We start from the raw sequence: 16,045 nt of genomic DNA on the forward strand, positions 1-16,045 counted from the left end.
GAGGACGGACGTGCGGTGTGTATTGGCGAGCCAACCCAATGTATATAGCATAATAGCGTGACATTACAAGTGGCGACGAGGATAAAAGCAAGTACTTACCACGTGAATCTAGTATTCGGAAAAGATGGGATAGAAACATAAGTAACATAACCTATAAAATCGAGTAACGATGCGCCATGATGCACCGTTATCTTTTTGTAAACAGGTTTGGTTACCTGCCGTTTTAAATTACTGGCATTCTTAGTAGTTTCGGAACGTAATGAAGCTAAATGAAAGTGTTCATTAAATACTACAAAGCGAAATGATTATAACGGCAGTTTTTCAAGAATTAAGTCAAAACCAAATAAAAATAAATGAAATGTTATTTCTTTCAACCGCGCGAATATAAACCTTAAGCAGGTAACCGAACGATGCAATTAATAAAACGTTTGAGGTAATTGTCAACATACGGCCAGCCTTCCTAGATTGTCATGCCTATACAGGTGTTGGTGTGTGGCTCCTACCTACCTAGTAAACGGTTTGGTTACCTACCTAGATTGCAAAATGTTTTTAGGTACCAAAATGTTATTTGAGTTTATGTGTAGTGGGTTTATAAAATTGATTTATTACATAAATCACAGCCCGGAATCATTACAATAATTTCCGTCCAACCAAAAGAAATGATTTTTAATTAGTGAAGTTACCATCTACCTGTTGGTTGGTTTAATACACAAAATTATGTGATGTTGCTAAATTTATGAATGGTTAAGCTATTTACCTAAATAAGGCATTTACTTGAATGATAAAATGTTGTACAACCATCACACTTAAATGTCCTATGGTAGCATTAGTCGATGTTTGAGAGTAAGGTGAAAACCAAAACAAACTAGATAAATACTTACCTAAGTGTACTTACTTACATGGGTGAATTTACGTAAAAGTAACGTAAGTCACGACTTCATTAAGTGGTTATTTTGAACTACAGCTGCAAATGAAAGGATCTATGCATATGTCGGGAAAGTAACACTTATATAGAGATAGATTATCACTTGAACGTGAATCTTGAATTGATTGAACATGCCATAAAATCGTGACTAATACTCTTGTCGCGTAAACATTCCTAACGCCGATTTCGAGCAGTTTTATCTGAGTATTTAATTACAGATGGGTTCACTACAAAAACCAGAAAACCAGATGGGTTCACTTTAAGTGCTAAATATACCTACTTATAATAAATAAAGAAATATACACCCTGTTGTTATTGAATTACGTTAACTTTAAAAAAAAAAGATTCATTACATCAAATACAATTAATTTATCTAAGAAACTAGCGTCGTAATTCTTGCGGTTATCGAGTTAAAAAAAAAAAGTGTTGAACACAACAATTCCTAATGTTATTTGTTTTGACATATGCCGTCAATCACTTGACTCTAACTTGAATGTTATTCTTAAGGGTCTCTCACAATAATAAATTAATTTATTATGTATGAAAAGGATGAACATTTTTTATTGCATATTTACCTAAAAGTGATATACAGGATGGTTCTTGATAATGAACCTAACGACGTGTCAAATTTAACGGAAAAAAAAACACGGTATAGAATAAAATATAAAAAACACATTCTTGAAGCACTTATGATAAGCAGTTTCCATCTGAGTATTAAATTACTTTGTCAGTAAAGTCGGCAGAAGAAAAAAAAAAAGAGACATTAAACGGAGGTGCAACTCTGTACATTCAATTGTATCGACCATTTAATTGGCACCTAAGTACTATGAAATTTTATGCCATTTGTGGCTGAAAATAAGGCATTAAATTGCGAATTTGGAAACAGCACATGGAGGTGCACTCTGTACATTCAATTGTATTGTTTAGTATCGACCATTTAATTGGCATCTAAATACTATGAAATTTTATGCCATTTGTGGCTGAAAATAAGGCATTAAATTGCGAATTTGGAAACAGCACATGGAGGTGCACTCTGTACATTCAATTGTATTGTTTAGTTTCGACCATTTAATTGGCACTTAAATACTAAGAAATTTTATGCCATTTGTGGCTGAAAATAAGACATTAAATTGCGAAAATACTGATCATTAATAATAATAATAATAATAATAATAATAAAAGCCATTTATTTCCCAAATAGTGTGTTAGAAAAATACAGATTTAGCTTATGTGTACAGTTAGTAAGTATTTGTAAAGAAAAAAGAAATTAAAAAACGAAATTAAAATTAGATTTTATGTGGGTTTGTCCATTTTTGGACGTAGGCCTCCTCCATGTTGCACCATAATTCTCTATCGGCTGCCAGACTGGCCCAGGCTATGCCAGCCTGTTCGGTTATGTCATCTCGCCATCGTCGGAGCGGATGGCCTGGCCCTCGCCCGCCATCTGGTGGGTACCAGTGTAGAACTCTTTGGCTCCATCGGTCGTCCTTGGCTCTCGCTGTGTGTCCGGCCCATCGCCACTTAAGGCGACATGCCATTTCCGCTGCGTCCGTTATATTTGTCCTCTTACGGATTTCAGTGTTTCTTACTCTATCTTTAATTTTTATACCGAGTAAGCTTCGTTCTATGGCTCTTTGAAATTTCTGTATCTTGTCAATGATCTCTTTATTTATTGCCCAAGTTTGGCACCCGTAGAGCAGGGTCGGTGTCACTACAGTGTCGATGGCTACTTTCTTTAGTGTAATGTCTAGTTTGGATTTAAAGATTTGTTTGTGTGACCAATATGAGTTCCAAGCTTTCTGGATTCTACGTTCAACTTCATCTACATAATGGCCACTAAAAGAGATGACTTGACCCAAATATCTGTATTCAGTCACGTATTCTATAACAGTATTTTCCACCGTAATCGTTTCCTTCCCTCTATTAGTCATGACGCATGTTTTTTCCATGTTTATCTCCAATCCACACTCCTTACTGTAAAAGTTTAGCGTCTCGATCATGTACTGGAGATCTTTGTGGCTTTCAGATAGCAGAACAATGTCATCTGCGAAGCGTAGATGGTTGAGGTACTCGCCATAGATATAGATTCCCATTTTTGACCACTCTATTTTCCTGAAAATATGCTCTAGCAGTGAATTGAAAAGGTTCGGTGAGATCGGATCGCCCTGCCTCAATCCTCGCTGTATTTCAAAGGTATCCCCTGTCTTGTCAAGTTTTACTAGCGCCTTGCTACATTGATAGATGACCTTCAGGATATTTATATACTTTTTGTGTATTCCCTGTTCCTTTAAGGCGGCCCAGAGCGCTGTATGAGATATAGAATCGAACGCCTTAGAATAGTCTATAAAACATATGTAGAGCGGTTTACGGAACTCTGTATAGTTTTCAATGATTTGTCTCACTGTAAATATGTGATCAAGGGTAGAGTAACCGCGTCTGAAGCCGGCCTGCTCTTTTGGTTGTTGAAACTCTAGTTCGTTCCTCATTCTCGAGAGCACGATATTTGTGAAAAGTTTATATGTGCTCTGAAGAAGACTTATTGGACGATAGTTACTTATGTCATGGGGGTCACCCTTTTTGTAGAGTAGGGTTATTACAGCCAGTTCCCATTGTTTAGGTATTCTTTCTTGCGCAAGAATCTCATTGAATAGTTTAGTTAAAAGAGGAATTAACGGTTCGTTCAGCGCTTTAATAACGTCGTTGGTTACATTGTCATCTCCTGGACTTTTCATGGTTTTTAAAGATGTAATTGCATGCCGCACTTCGCTTTCCAGTATAATGGGGATATCCTCTTCGCTATTATTCTGGTCTTGGTTTAATTCCGGAGTAAAAATAGAGGGTTGTTGCCGTTCTCTATATAAATCTTCGTAGAATGTTGTAGCTGCCTTTATGATGTTATGTCGGTTTGTAGTCGAATGTCCTGTTACTTGTTTAAGTGAAGGTATCCATTGTTTTTCGTTATTTATTATTTTGTATCCTCTTTTTACTGACCTTCTTTTGCTTAGCTCTTCTTTAAGTATATTGTTCTTATATTGACATTTGTTCCTTTTTAAGTTTCTTCGGATTTTTTCGTAGAGCCGTTTTATTTCTTTCTTTTCTTGCTTAGAGAGGTTTGATTTCTGTTTTAGTTCTGTTCTTCTTTTAATTAGGCATTTTACATGGTCAGTAATTATAGAATCCAATTTATTTTTATTCTGTAACGGCGGTAATTTATCAACGCATTCTTTAACTGTGTTTACAATTTTTGTATATGTCTCTTGAACATTATGTAGGTCAAGTATTGTTTCAGATTTTTCTAAAAACATGTTTTTGAGGCTTTCCTTTTCGATTGGTTGAAATTCGGATTGTTTTCGTTTAAAGTGGGTTCTCGATTTCTTTTGTTTTCCATCCAAAATCCATGTAGCCCGCACTAATCTGTGATCAGTCGGGTGAGTTGTGTTTATCACCTCTATATTTTTTAGATAGCAAATATCGCGTCTCCGTGTTATGAAGAAATCAATTTCGTTCTTGGTAATTCCATTGGGGGATTTCCAGGTCCATTTTGACTTCGAATTCTTCTTAAAATGTGAGTTTAATATGTAGAGCTCATTTTCCAAGCAAAAATCTATTAATAAACTCCCTCTCTCGTTTCTAGTTCCGTAGCCAAATTGTCCCATCACAATTTTTTCGTTGGATTTTTGTTGACCAATTTTCGCGTTGAAATCGCCTATTAGTATTAAATGTGTTAGAGTATTTTTCAGTGCTTTTCTTATGTTATTATAAAAAGTATCGATTTCTTTTTCAGATGCTTTCTTCGTGGGTGCATAAACTTGGATAATGCTGAATGTAGAGTTTGTAAATTTCATGTCTAGCCGGGCGACTCTATCTGATACGGCGTTGAAACTTAATATATTACTTTTTAGGCTTTTTTTCAACATAAATCCCACCCCATTTCTGCCGCTTTTGCTTCCAGTGTAGTATAGGATATAGTTATCATATTCAGTTAGTTTTGTTCCTTTGAGTTTTATTTCAGAAAGTCCCAGGATGTCCCATTTTATGTTTTGTATAGCATTTTCCAATTCTTCTCGGCGTCCGATTCCTACCAAGGATCTTACGTTTAGAGTTCCAATATATGTTTGGTGTATGGAGGGTATTGGTCTATTGCTCCCGCGGGGACCAGCCGTATTGGGAGAAGTGTTGTGATTGTTTTGTTCTGATCGATTTTGATTGATAGAGAGAGGCCTTGACTCTAGTTGCTATGAGTTTTGAGGTACTTGTTCTTGGTAGTCTTGGTTCGTATCTAAGTCTTGGGGTGACATGAACTTAGGGGGCCAGTAGGAGGTAATAGTGTTGTTGGCTGTTTTATTCTTCTTGTTTGTTTTATTAGTTGTATTCCTGCCAGATGGTGTGTTTGGGGAATCTGGAGATGACGATAGAGTCCGCTTATTGTTATTTTGTTGAATATTTGTTTGTCTAGTAGGTTTCTTATTTAAAATGACGATCCTATCGTATTTAAGTGTTGCATTTTCCCCTTTCTCTCTCAGTTTCAGTACCTCTTCCGATAAGAGTTTTCGTTTTTCTTGTACTTCTGGCGGATAATCCTCTTTTATGTAATAGTTTGAGTTAAGTAGAGTTTTTTTATTTTTTAGAATTTGAATTTTCTTGCCAAGTGTTGATAGTGTTATTACAATAGGTCTAATTTTATTTTCTTCTCTTTTTCCCCTCCTTGCTGCGGCTTCTATTTCCAATCTTGTTAACTGTACTTTCATTGTATCAGTGATAATGTGAAGTAAAATATTCTCCAGTTTTTCGTAGCTTGTTTCTGTCTCTTCTACTCCGAAAATCAAGATATTTTTCTTCCTTATCTCTTTTTCAATGTAACTGAGCCTTTGTCCATGTTTTTCAATTTTTTCTTCTAACCCCTTGTGTTTCTGTTCTAATTTTTCAAATTTATCGTCTATTCTTTGTATAATTGTGTTTGTAATTCTGTTTTCCATGTCTTTATTATCGGATTTAAGCTGCTGCATGCTTGCCTGTAATGATTTTAGCATGTTGTTGATTTCCTCCATTTTTATTTTAGCGCCCTCTTTCGTTTTACCAATGAGACTGTTTGTGCGTTGGCTAGGAGTGGTGCATCGATCAAACTTCGACCGATGTATACAATGGGTCACAGAAGTTCGTGAACTTTATGGTAGATGGCAGTAATGACTTCTTTATAATAGCGCCCTCTAGCGCTGTCGCACAGTACTTCTTAGTGCCAGAGTTTTATACACTATTTTTTAGGTTGTAAATGTTATTTTCTTTCCCTTTTTAACAATTAAAAACACTTATGTCGGCTCCTCTTTAGGCTAGGCGGTTATTCTTGGCTCACTTGGTTTTTATATGTCTATAATGATGATAAATTATTGTTTGTAGGCACTGTAAACACTTGCACTTTTTCGGTATTTTTTCACATTTTGACTGATCATTAAATTGTTATAAACAGTAGTTAAATAGCAATAGGAAAAAAAACTGAACATTGGATTGTTGCAAATATCAGCTTAATGATAATAACCTAAGCACGAAGTAAATTACGGTTATACTGGTTGAACGTGCGCTTAAATGACGCTTAGATCAGATGATAAATACTATCTGAGCCTTCAATTGTCATAATAGTAGATTGACGTCGGTCAATAAATATCATTAAATTGAAACCGAAATAAATTACACATATGAAAGAAAAAATACCAAGGCCTCCAGTGCCTGAGAGTCTGAGACAACTACCCCAGTAAAACACTCAAGTACAATGACTGAGTACTTTGAGATAGCATAAGTTGAAATATTTTCAATAGAATTTATTTTGACTTGTGTTAGTTAGAATCATTAAATTGATTGGGTACAGGTTGCCCCAAGAAAGTCCAGTATGGCTTCTTAATTGTCGTTGGAGGCATTTGACAGCGAAGGTGATCCTACATCAGTAGGAGTTCGGTGGGAGCGCTGGAAAAAAGCACTCTTTATATACCTAGATGCCGCTAACGTCAATCAGAGTGAAAAGAGTGAAAAAAAAAAGACAGTGCATTGGTTTGACATTGCATTGTATATAAAAAAAACACGTAGTGGTGCAGCTGAATTTAATAAAATTAAGCGAACGCTTGATACATTTCAACAACGCGAAAAAAAAAACAAGTTGCTAACTCTGCTTATCGTCAACAAGGCTTTGTCAGGTATGGGTGACCTCAAGAGAAAGACATGCCTATTTAAGTTGATCTATGACAGATTTTCAAAGACAATCTACGTCAGTTGAAAATCATTACAAAAATATATTGGTACTGAAGGTACTCGTTATCAGTTAGGGTAATAGGTACATACTGCAGAGATTCATGTAGGTGAATCTCATATAAGTCAGGTGTCCAGTTAAAACAAATAAACTAATGGATCTGTGAGCCTCTATTGAACTAATATAGAAAAAAAAAAAGAAATAAAAATGCTGAACTTGTTTGCGTAATTTCACGGGAGGATATTGAAATGTGGTCTCTCTTTCGTGAATACATATTAAAGATTTTCCAAGCGAACTAGTAACCTAAGTTTGTAAATTTATAAAATAAATCTCACTAGTGACCTTATTTCGTCTGGTCAAGAAAATGAACAAAAGGACAACAATCAGCGGCTGAATCAGCTTTGTCTGTAATGATTGTAAAATGTTAAATAATTACAGATTTCAATGCTTCACGTCAATTATCTAGGTACCTAACTACCTACAATGCACATTATTTAGAGGTTAGGGAACATGATTCTATATATAAATGGATTGATAGACGGATGTGAAGTTAAGGGTACAACTGAGAGAAATTTGCCTTGTGAATCTAACTCGTCTTGTTGCGTGTTTATTTGTTTGAAACAATAGTATTTTAGTAAAGGGAATAAATCACAATATTGATGATACAAGTCGAATTTGTACGAACCAAACAACAAGGTCAAACTTGTTAAAATATATTTTATTGAATCAGCTAAACATATGTTTAAAACAATATGTGACATGTGCTTTTACAAAATCGACTTGTTGGTTTAAATAAAACATTGGTTCAAAAAAAAATCAATAATAATTCCTCCCACGAACGCTCCGGCTGTGGAATGAGCTATGTCAAGGTATTCCCGATGAACTACAGTATGGGGTTCTAAAAAAAAAGGAGTATACAAGTTTCTAATGGGTCGGCGACGCGCATGTGACACCCCTTGAGTTGCAGGCGTCCATAGGTTACGGTGACCGCTTTCAATTAGGAGGCCCTATAACTGTTTGCCACCGACGTGGTATATAAAAAAAAAATGTAGAAGGTCACTAACGAACAACATCAAACTTGTAGTTGGAATGAAAGAACACGTAGGCGCAATTTAAAAAAAAAATTAAATGTTGAAAGAACATGAAATCTAGTTGTTTTTCTCTCCGTGTGACACATAAATAAACGCTGAGTCTGTCAAGATATAACATCTCCTGCAGGAATTTAAAGACACAGCTGCAAAAACAAAATCAAATCGTGGTAGTTACCTTGGGAGAAACACTGTGCTTACCTACTAAACTACCTCGTAGTTCGGTGAGCTGTATAAGTATACTGTTACTCCTGTTACTCCGGTCAATTTCAGTATGACTTGATGCCTTGTAAATGGGCATGCTGATTTGTTCGGTTAACAGCGCAAAGAAAGTAAATCAAGGAGATAATATTTGGGTAATAATTTAGATGATATTTTATCAAAGGAATGGAATGCACTCCCACCATAGATGTTCCCAGAAAAATACGACCTCGGTCTCTTTAAGATAAAAGTGAATATGCTATATTACTGAATCGGTGAGCTCCATCTTCGACTATGTCTTCACCTTCCATCAGGTGTGACTATGGTCAATCGCCAATCAAAAAAAAAAAGTGGTTTTGTAATTTCTTTAATAATCATATTATAAAATAGCCTAGCCTAAGAGTTAAGATCTTAAGATAGATAAAGAGATAATAATAATAAAAAAAAAGATGTTGATAAAATACTTTAAAAGAAATGTGTTATCTAAAATATATACATACTGTGTAGATATAAATCGGATGTTAGTATAATTGGGTCAATTGGGTAAGCACTTCTTAAATAGTATATGAACAGCTATCTATTTTAGAAAATTAATCGTTGATTACTTTGTGTGGTACAAAGTATCTACGAGAAAGAAAGCTGACCATGATGAAACAAAATCAATAAAACGATAAAGTGGATACGTGACCCTGAATCGGATTTTAATGCATATTCTATATAGTATCTCTATGTATTACAATGCAATGAACCACGAGCCCTTTCGATCCAGAAAAAAAAAAACAGGAGACAGTAAAAGTTTTAATAACTATGCACTGCAATTTATAATTAAATTTATGAGTAGGTAGATCTAACTAAACATTATAATATCCGTAAGTATTATGAATTGCATTAGATGAAATGAAAAATGAAATAAAATGAAATAAATGTTTATTCAAAAACTAAACTTACAACTAAATTTATCTTCTGCCAAACCAGAGTATGGTTTGTCGGCAGACGAGGCTCCAGATACATTAGGTTCTATAACGAAATACTTATATGTACTATTTACTAGTTACTAGCAATAATAGGTGCATATAATGAAGTATAGGGCCGATACAATCAGTTATCATCAATAATTACCTAATATACATTAGACGCCTGACAAGCTACCTATTAAAAAAATGTAAATCATGAAAAGGTATGAAATTAGTGAAATATTATTGTACGAGCCGTACATCTTAGATGATATGATTCTTGATGATTGATTGTAGTCTTGATAGAAACACTGATTTTTGAAACACTTATAAATTTATTGATAACCAATGTATACTGAGTACTAGACTAGCTAGGAGCACGTATAAACGTAAACTAATGCATAAATCGATGTATAGCGTAATCGCAAATACAGCAATCAATCAATCAATCAATCAATCATTATTTATTTGCAATAAAACATAACTAAATGCATGCAAATACAATCAAGCAATGCAAAGCAATTCTAATCAAGTCATAATTATATTAATTTTAATGCTGACGCGAGAAATGTGCGATGCTTGCATTGTACAATTATATTGTATGCTATTGAAGAAAAAAAAAACACTCATATATGTAGGTATATAAATATTAAAAAAAAAAATTATGTACTAATCTAGTTTTCAAAACAGTCTGAATTGAAAAAGGTAACAGATTTAAAGAAGAAAGAATGAGACTGACATCTAGGAATTGTAGTTAATAAAACACACAAGTATGTTTGAGTATACACTGCAGGTGGTGGTGCAGCGTCCGCTCTGAGTCAACCCTCAGACCGGAATGTCCTAAACATATGACTAAAGATAGAAAATTAATCCCTAATTATAACACTACTTCACATACAGTACTAAGTGGTAAAGACGGAGATTATCAAGTTAGGAATGACGAAAGTGGGCAGACAATTAGAATAAACGTAGTACATTACAAAAAAAAAAAAAAAAGATACACGGCACAGCATGGCAAGTATTTGAATTAAAACTAAATTGACCTATTATTTAAATATTTATAAATAAAATAAAAAATTAAAACAAGAAAGGGATGTAGTGTATAGGTGTCTCGAGTACATATAGCAGTCGGTGTCCGAGCGAGATAGAGGACGGACGTGCGGTGTGTATTGGCGAGCCAACCCAATGTATATAGCATAATAGCGTGACATTACACATACGACCACGGTCAATTGATGGTTTAAGGCAATCTGCGAGATCTATCTTAGACTCTGTCTTCACCTTCCATCAGGTGACTAGGGACAATCGCCGAGCAGTATAATAAAAAAATATCGAATATAGGCCCGATATCCCATACATTACATTTCATTTCATTTCATTTCATTTATTTAATTGCTTGTGTGTACAGTAGGTGTTATTACTAAATAATGTTTCAACACAACCCTGTAAAGGGCACTGCAATTTACTTACAATTATACCTCTATATACCATTTATCATGCATTTACAAATATATAATAATATGTCACTTATCAACTACTTAATTACTTCATTTCAATATTATAATTCTTGTTTGTCCAATTTACGTCTACTAAATTTAACACGAATAAAAGGAAATTTAGACATTACATTTACAGAGTAGAAAGGAAAGATAGAGAGATGCATGATTTTAATCCTTATTCTTTAAGTATTCGTCGACCGAGTAGTAGGCTTTTTCTGCGAGATATTGCTTTAAGACTTTTAGAAATTTATTTTGATTTTGTTCGTTTTTTATATGGTCTGGCAGTTTATTATAGATCCTTATCGACGAGGGATAAGGTCCGTTTTTGTGTATTGCTAACTTTGATGTTACTTGTATAAGATTATTATTATGACGTGATTCAAAGCGGCGGGGCACATCTCCGGTTCTGGTGTACAGTTCAGGGTGGTCTTTAATAAATTTACATGATTCTAGGATATATATGCAAGGCAATGTAAGGATACTAAGGTTTCTAAAATGCATTTGGCAACCCTCTGGACATCTGATATTTGACAGTATCCTGACGCAATCCTTCTGCAGGATAAATAGATCCGATGCATCGGTGCTATTGCCCCATAGGATCACACCGTAACTTAGCCACGCGTGTGCGAAGGCGTAATACGCCGATAATGCGGTTTGTAAATTAGTTGTTTTTTTAAGTTGTCTGAAAGGCGCCGAAATTACAGGCGCCATCTTGGATTTTTTCCATAGAAATCATTCCGACATCCGATATCGGATCGGATAATGTGAAAACGGACAGGGTTCATACAGGCAGACCGACTGTCCGGGACCACTTGCAATGCAATTTGTATGGTAAAGACGGTCAAGCAAAACTTCTCACCTAAAAAAAGGCACGTTCAAATTTTCTATGGAAAAACCTTTGCCCCTACTTTTTAACCCCCGACGCAAAAACGACGGGGTGTTATAAGTTTGACGTGTCTGTTTGTGTGTGTGTGTGTGTGTCTGTCTGTCTGTCTGCCTGTTTGTCTGTCTGTCTGTCTGTGTGTATGTCTGTCTGTGGCATCGTAGGGCCCGAACGGATGAACCGATTTAGATTTAGTTTTTTTTGTCTAAAAGCTGAGTCAGTCGGGAGTGTTCTTAGCCATGTTTCATGAAAATCGGTCTACTATGTCGCAGTCGGGGGTTTTTTCAAAATTTTAATTTTGTGGTTAGGTTAGTTTAATCAATTTTTAAGTGTTATGGCACGTCGATGATTCCGCCAACGTCAAGGTTTAGGAAGGAAAGCTGTTTATTGATTTAAACTAACACGATCTTCACCCATATTATTACGCGATTAAGTCCCGTCCCAATTTAATAATATGAAGGCTATTTAGTATATGTATAATATACTTAACCTTATATTTAAAACATAAATGAAACTCCAGGTTTAGATTTTAAAAATATTTTTGTAAAAAACCGTTTGTACATATAACATACATACAATCACGCCTGTATCCCATAAAGGGGTAGGCAGAGCACACGAAACTACCAAAGCTTCAGTGCCACTCCTGGCAAATAAGGGGTTGAAAGAAAACGAAACTGTGACATTGCAGTGACAGGTTGCCAGCCTCTCGCCTACGCCACAATTTAACCCATATCCCATAGTCGCCTTCTACGACACCCACGGGAAGAAAGGGGGTGGTGAAATTCTTAACCCGTCACCACACAGGGCTTCACCGCCGCAGGGCAAGGGGACCGTTTGTTTCTTTCTTTAAAAAAAAAACCTTTTTCTTAAAGCTATGCTACCTCATTGCTTCTAGCGCGGCTACTGGCCTGCTAGTAAAATTACATAAATGTCAAAATTCAATATAAAATTAATGTCACCTCAAAATTTGTTTAAGCAACAGCCAAATACTATTGCAAAGAATTTAATTACAACGTAAATAAGGAATACACTGAATACAGTGCCCGAATTAAAAGAAGAACTACCGACGCAGAGGTCTCTGTCAGTAGCTCAACTCACAGCACCCGGTAAGCTATCTTAGAACTAGGGTTGCCAACCGTACTATATAATATAGTACTGTACTATATTTTGGCCCAGCGTACTATATTCTATATGAAGCATATATAGTACGCAAAAGTACTATATTTTTGGGGTCCATGCCAGTGGCGAATTTACACTAGGGTCAAACCGCCAGGAGCGGCGTTTTGATAATGAAAAAAATTTCGCGCTCGCTCCGCTCGCGCTTTTATTCATATTTAACCTTCACTGTACATTTCATTATTTCGTTCTGTCCTGCAAATATTGCAGTTACGTATAAAGCCACCGTTGTTTGCAAACATTTGTATTTTTTCGATGATTATATTAAACTAGCTTTTACCCGCGGCTTCGCCCGCGTAATAAATATATTCTTATTGAAACGTTTACAAAAAATAAGATTTTCATTTGGATCCGTAGGTTTCTTTGTAGGTACATCTGTCCGCGATTATTTCGATTCAGGTAAAGCGGGGCAATTCTCGACTGGGGGGCCATTGTAACTGATCTATTTGCTGTACGGTCCGGTTTTGGCTGACCTTACACATATTACTATCGTTTTTAAAGAAATTCTTGCAATGATTGTAGAATTGTTACACAGCGACCACAGCGTAGGTATTAGGTACGAATATGTATGAATTTTACCTATATAAATATTTATACTGGGGAAACTTCATACAACCCACATAGCCAGTATCTCGACGCTATGGTCGGTAGGGTAAAAAGTACTTCCTTGCATTATCGCTTACAATTTTTTCCATTTTGCTTATACTTATTGCAAACGTAAACATATAAAAGGCAAGCAAACAACGATCTTCCTACAGCACATTGAATGTAATAGTTATTACGGATGCAGGATACTCGCCGATGCCTACTTACTAATCCCTTCCCACTGAGCTACCTGCATTTTACACTGCCTAGATATCGATTGCCGACCGATTATTCCGACCCCAATCCCTATTCTTATCCCCGTCCCTATCTCTATCTTTGTCCCCGTCCCCGTCCCTGTCCCCGTCCCTCCCCTATCCCTATCCCCGTCCCCTATTTTTATCCCTATTTCTACCCCTATCCCTGTCCCTATCCCTATCCCTATCCCTATCCCTATCCCTATCCCTATCCCTATCCCTATCCCTATCCCTATCCCTATCCCTATCCCTATCCCTATCCCTATCCCTATCCCTATCCCTATCCCTATCCCTATCCCTATTCCTACCCCCAATCCCAATCCCTATCCCTATCCCTATCCCTATTCCTAACCCTGTCGCTGTCCCTGTCCCTGTCCTTGTCCCTGTCCCTGGCCCTGTCCCTGTCCTTGCCCCTGTAAAATTATCATGCTAGGAGGTGAACTTTGAAAAATCCTTTCTTAGTGCTCCTCTAAGGAACTTCCGTGTCAATTTGAAATCTCTTGAACCAGAAGTAAAGATAAAAACTAAAGCTATACTTATGGCTATTTTGGATATTTTAACCCCATTGCACAACAACAGGGGAGAAAATTTCTTTTCCACCTCATTAGATTTTAAAATCGTTGTATTTATCGTGATCAGCGACCCGATAAACCATAAAAACGATACCCATATTGTGTTTTTGACTTTACCCCCTTTGCACCCCTTTAGGGGTCAAATTTTCAAAAAACCTGAAACATGTATTTAGTCATATGTCTTTAGGAATCCTCCTGTGAAGTTTCGAATAAAATAGTCAAACTAATCTTGTTTCCCCATACAAACTTTGAACCCCCATTTCACCCTTTTAAGAGGAGAATTTTGAAAAATCCTTTCTTAGTGCTCCTCTACGCCATATAAGGAACCTATGTGCCAAATTTGATATCTCTAGGACCAGCGGTTTCGGCTGTGTGTTGATATATCAATCAGTCAGTCAATATCTTCTTTTATATATTTAAACCCCATTGCACCACAACAGGGGAGAAGGTATTTCACTTCCGCCTCGTTAGATTTTAAAAACGTTGTATTTATCGTGATCAGCGACCCGATAAACCATAAAAACGATACCCATATTGATTTTTTGACTTTATCACCCCCTTTTCACCCTTTTAGGGGTTAAATTTTCAAAAAACCTGAAACACGTATTCAGTCATATGTCTTAAGGAATCTTCCTGTGAAGTTTCGAATAAAATAGTCAAACTAATCTTGTTTCCCCATACAAACTTTGAACCCCCATTTGACCCCCTTAGGAGGTGAATTTTGGAAAATCCTTTCTTAGTGCTCCTCTACACTATATAAGGAACCTACGTGCCAAATTTGAAATCTCTAGGATGAGCGGTTTCGGCTGTGCGTTGATATGTCAGTCAGTCAGTCAGTCAGTCAGTCAGTCAGTCAGTCAGTCAGTCAGTCAGTCAGCTTCTTCTTTTATATATTTAGATAACGACATTTCTTAAGGGGATTCTCTACTCCGATGAGCTTCGATTTGAATCCATTGGTATTATGAATATTATTCTAAAGCATATATTAACAGAATCGTCTTTAAACAAACTAGCATCCCATAATAAGGTACCTACTTCACAGCTCATTGATTCTGTGATATTTAGCATCAAAGTTGAACTATTTTAGGACCGAAACTGGTTCTTTGGTCAAAATTTTTGCCTTAATTAGTTTAAAATTAAAATCGCTTTTGCATTTTTATAAAAGTCTAGATTTCATTGAAGTAAAAATGTTTTTAAAACAATGTCAAATTTTATAAAAAATATAAGTACTTGTAATATGGGTATTTTTTTTAAATATGGGTCTTGTAAAAAAAGTAAGTAGGTCACTATTGAAATTAAAAGAATATTAATAGGTACGTAAGTAAAAATTGCACACCTGTCAATACAATACATTTAGAAAGTGATAGAAGACTCAATATTGCATATTTTTCGAAATACGCCATATATATTGTTGGTGTTCAATAAAACATTTGGTACATTACAGTATACAATAAATGAACTAGTTATATATTACGCTAAGTAAAACATTCGACAACATGAAAGTTTGCTTTTTTAAAAAAGGTCAAATGTTAAGTTGGTAAATGTGAGCTTGGCAAATAAAACAATAAGTTGGGAAATGAACATTCGGTTTCGGCGGAATAAAATTGCGCGAAACGTGAGTTGGGAAGTGATATTCGGCCATACAACTTTCGACGATACTTAAATAAGAGAACC

This window comes from Leguminivora glycinivorella, chromosome 24 (genome assembly GCF_023078275.1).
Source record: "Leguminivora glycinivorella isolate SPB_JAAS2020 chromosome 24, LegGlyc_1.1, whole genome shotgun sequence".
NCBI lineage: Eukaryota > Metazoa > Arthropoda > Insecta > Lepidoptera > Tortricidae > Leguminivora > Leguminivora glycinivorella.